Below are 4,702 nucleotides of genomic sequence, written 5' to 3'. Positions count from 1 at the left end.
AAGCAATGGTGGATGCTGCTGTTTGGATAGCATGTGTATCTACTGAGAACAGCTTATCAATGGTGGCAAATCGGAGCAGCTTAATCTCTTGCTCTCCGCAGTTCAACACTCTCATGGGCACTCTTCCCTTCCATATTAATGAATAAAACTATGATGTAAATAGCATATAGATACCCCACAAATGCAGATAAAAGTAGGTTATGGGAAAAGGGGGAAGAGAGAAACAGGAAAATAGTGGAATAAAGTATACCTTCCAGGTGGGAGAGGAAATGGCAGCACAGCCAGTGGAGGTGAAGCAAGGGGAGCCTGCAACTAAAGAGTTGAGAGCGTTATCACATGGTGACTGAGCCTGATTGTAACGGGAGCATAGAGGTGCCGATCCTGTCTTACCTGCGTTGGTGTAGAAGTGGGTGTCCTGTGGTGGAGTCAGCTGTGTGCAGTGGTGGCCGTGGGTTCTTTTATGTGCGACCGTAGTAATAGCTGCGCCCACTTCCTGTATGGGAGTGGAATGCAGTGAGGCTAATGGAACGCACGCCTGCGCATTTGTGTTTAACGTCGCGCATGTGCAGAACGGAGAAAAGGCTGCGCTCACTTCCTAATGAAAGGGAGTGAGACGCAGCTGGGAAGGGAAGGGAAAAGATTAGGGTTTGGGGATGATGAAAGGGCTTTCTACAAGCAAGGATGGCAAAGGGTGGCAGTGACGGAAAGTCAGGCAGCCTGTCCTGTCCTGTCCTGTCCGTCCGTCTTTTTGTATCATGAATTGGAAAGACTGCAAGGGGGAGGGGAGGTGCTTGGAGGAGGAGGAGTTATTCAGATTAATTGCAGTGGGCGGCGGCTGCAAAAAGCATCATTCTTCTTGTTTTTGCTCTGCAAAACAGCCTTTTCAAGGGTTGGCTTGGGTGACAAAATGTCTTCTGTAGGCGTGGGTTTGTCTCCCTCTCCCTAAGATGTGTCCGGTATAGGCCAGGGTGCCACTCAAGGCCGTAACCAATTCGGGTTATAGCTTCTCGGCCTTTTGGCTAAGATCAAGTGTAGTTTCGGAGGACGCTACCTTGGTCGGTACTGGAAGGTGCCTGGGATTGCACGTCTGCCGGCCTTGAGGAAGTGTGTGCGCCTTCTGGTGACACATAGCCCTCTTGTGCCTGGACGGTTCCCAGGCAACGGGAGGCGATCACCTTTGTTATTTTGAAGTCCTACTGATAAACAGAAAAAAAAAAAAATTAAATCTGTTCTTATCAGTTTAATATCTGATACGTCCCCTCTCTGGGGACCATATATTAAATGGATTTTTAGAACAAGGAGATGGAAAAAATCTTGCTCTGTCCACTCCACGCATTGACCTGGTATTGCAGTACCTCCAGGACCGGTGCACCCCTTCTTAACCCAGTTTCCAAAAGCAGAACTCAATTCACCTGATTCAAATGAGCCCCATTAGTGAATTGAAAGAAAGCAAAAACTTTATATGCACCTCAATTTGGCCAATTCACTTTTCACACTTTCACCCTTTTTTTTATCTTTCACACCTTTTACTTGCTTTATTGATGCAAAAGCTGTGCCAAATAGCAAACTCATCTCCACTCAACTTGACCAACTCTGCTATGTCCCGTGCAGTATCTTATTCTCAGTCTTATCTAGATCATTTGCAATTGAATAGAATAGATCCCTTTTGGACACATTGGATTCAGCTGCTGCAGTGACTGCAGGTGTTAGAAGATGCAGACTTGGCATCAGGTGCTGTCTATCAGATTCCACTCCAATTAAAGCTTCCATTGTTTTTCGGTGTTTTCTTTGAGCAATGATGATGTCTTTAGTGATCTGTTGGCTCCCTCTCCTGGAGGAAGAGTTTGCTTGCTCTTGGACTTTCAAAAAGAGAGGTCATGATAGACATTTAGCTTCTGAGCCCAATTGGGGACAGTCATGGGTGATGAATGTTTTGCAACCTGCTGCGAAGCCTGATACCGCAATATAAGGAACGTCAAATACTAAGAATGGGCGGCCTATGAAAGAATTAGTACTTTCATTAAGCATACTTAAACGGCTAATTGGGAATAGACAAACTGTAAAAAGCCCTCTGAGAAAGCCCCTCTCTAACCTTTGTTAGTAAGCTTTTCTGTAGTCTGCCTGTTGATGTATTTTCCGTTTGAACAGTGCACAACATGAAGTGACGGAACACTGGCTTGTCACAATGTCCCCCGCTGACATCACGATAGCGCTGCTGCCTAGAAAGCCAGCTGCGCAGCAGAAGTTGCTCTTTGGGTGGGATGGTGGGCTAATGTATCTATTCCTGCTTGGTGTGAGTTTGACATGATCTAGAGCAACGAGTTCCAGCGGCTAGCGGTTGATTATTGGCTGTAATGGGGCTTTCTGGCTGGTGCCAGCCTTTCTTCTTAGCACACAGGAACCACAATCCCTACACCATGCTTCGATGGATTCTCTCATCCCAGCCCAGTAAAACTACATATTTCACACAGTTATAAGCAGCCCATGGGCATTCACCTGGATTAAAACCCATAACAGCTCATAGACCAAACAATCAATCTACCACTGGACCAAAGACAGGAAGCTAAATCCACTGCCTGCGGTAACTAACTTAATCCTATAGTCTACTCACACAACAAACCCAAGAGAAAGGAAAAAAACATGGCTTCGATTATCCATCCAATGAAAACGCATAACCATTGTGAGCCATTGGACAATGCAATTGCACACATGGTGACATGGTGCACGGCCCAATGAATCAAGTCTGTACTTCATATTCACGGTTTAAGCCCTTGGGTTCTAATGTGTCCAGAGTACATATCCAGAAAGATTCCCTTTCTTTGTGCTAAGCACAAGTCAACAATACGTTGTAAGCAGATTCTATTACCAGTCCCACACCATTTTGTGACGCATAATCGCACAGTGGCCCAATTAAGATTCCAAGTCATCGAACATGTCCCAGCCATACGCAGAGGAGGCGATAGAATTAGGAAGCTCAAAGAAAGGGAATCTTTCTGGATATATACTCTGGGCATGTTGGAACCCAAGGGCTTAAACCATGAATATGAAGAACCGACTTGATTCATTGGGCCGTGCACATTTTTTCTAACGCCCGGTTCTTTTTCGTGTTCACACTATATATGGTTCCAGTATGTATGGAGTTCCATTCTTCCTTGTTTTTTATTTGTCATGTTTGTCTGATTACCTTGTCTAACAGTTTTTTCTCCCCTTTCTTTACCTTCCAGGTTCCCATAGTCACGTGAAATATCCCTGTTGCACTTGATTACGGCTCACTATTCACTATAGGATGTCTTATATCTAACATCACACTCTCACCCATCAGCACTCTATAGGTTTGTATAAGGTATGCGCTTACACATTCGGTCCTCCATAGGTATTTCCACTTATGTAGCACTATCCCTATGATCACTCATAACTCATACCCTTGTAGTCAATTACAGCCTCCTCTCTCCCCTCTCCCCTTCTCCCTTTCCATCTATAATTTTGCCAGTACAATATTAGTTTACATTAGGCACACACTCACATATTCCTTTCCTTAGTGACTTATTGTAATTCACATTCGCATACAATTCTCTATGCCTGCCCCATTACTACATTCATACCTACTTGACCCTATCCTGATACCCCTTGTCTCACCTTGTTGGTCCCTACACCTGTTATCATCTCCTTTCCTGTGTCTGTCTTGTCACACAACACATTTTAGCATATCCCTTGTGCTCCTTATTACCTGTCCTGCCTATTAGAATTATGTCCATTATGTCCATGCATGGCCCAATGAATCAAGTCTGTACTTCATATTCATGGTTTAAGCCTTTGGGTTCCAATGTGCCCAGAGTATATATCCAGAAAGATTCCCTTTCTTTGAGCTTCCTAATTCTATTGCCTCCTCTACGTATGGCTTGGACATGTTCGATGACTTGGAATCTTAATTGGATCACTGTGTGATTATGCGTCACAAAATGGTGTGGGACTGGTAATAGAATCTGCTTACAATGTATTGTTGACTTGTGTTTAGCTCAAAGAAAGAGAATCTTTCTGGATATGTACTCTGGGCACATTAGAACCCAAGGGCTTAAACCGTGAATATGAAGTAAAGACTTGATTCATTGGGCCGTGCACCATGTCACCATGTGTCCAATTGCATTGTCCAATGGCTCACAATGGTTATGCGTTTTCATTGGATGGATAATCGAAGCCATGTTTTTTTCCTTTCTGTTGGGTTTGTTGTGTGAGTAGCCTATAGGATTAAGTTGGTTACCGCAGGCAGTGGATTTAACTTCCTGTCTTTGGTCCAGTGGTAGATGGATTGTCTGGTCTATGAGCTGTTATTGGTTTGAATGCAGGTGAATGCCCATGGGCTGCTTATGACTGTGTAAAATATGTAGTTTTACTGGGCTGGGATGAGAGAATCCATTGAAGCATGGTGTAGGGATTGTGGTTCCTGTGTGCTAAGAAGAGAGGCTGGCACCAGCCAGAAAGCCCCATTGCAGCCAATAATCACTTAATAACTTTTTCAACTTGTCATCATATGGGAGGCCTTCCATTCCTTGTAGTAGTCTAGTTGCCCACCTTTGAACTGACTCTAACTTCTGAATGTCCTTTTTAAAATGTGGAGCCCAAAACTGGTTCCCATATTCCAGATGTAGCCTTACAAGTGATTTATAGAGGTTGATCATCTTTACTTATCATTTAAAACTTTCAA

General features: G+C 44.1%; 1 pseudogene; it reads left to right on the top strand.

Annotated features, from left to right (window-relative positions):
- The first annotated feature begins 1,170 nt into the window (after positions 1 to 1,170).
- On the top strand, positions 1,171 to 1,377 carry LOC142260356 (U2 spliceosomal RNA; annotated as a pseudogene).
- The last annotated feature ends 3,325 nt before the right edge of the window (positions 1,378 to 4,702 follow it).

This window comes from Anomaloglossus baeobatrachus (genome assembly GCF_048569485.1).
Source record: "Anomaloglossus baeobatrachus isolate aAnoBae1 chromosome 10 unlocalized genomic scaffold, aAnoBae1.hap1 SUPER_10_unloc_1, whole genome shotgun sequence".
Lineage (NCBI taxonomy): Eukaryota > Metazoa > Chordata > Amphibia > Anura > Aromobatidae > Anomaloglossus > Anomaloglossus baeobatrachus.
The sequence above is the reverse complement of the archived record's forward strand: the minus strand, read 5'-3'. Positions and strand labels throughout refer to the sequence as shown.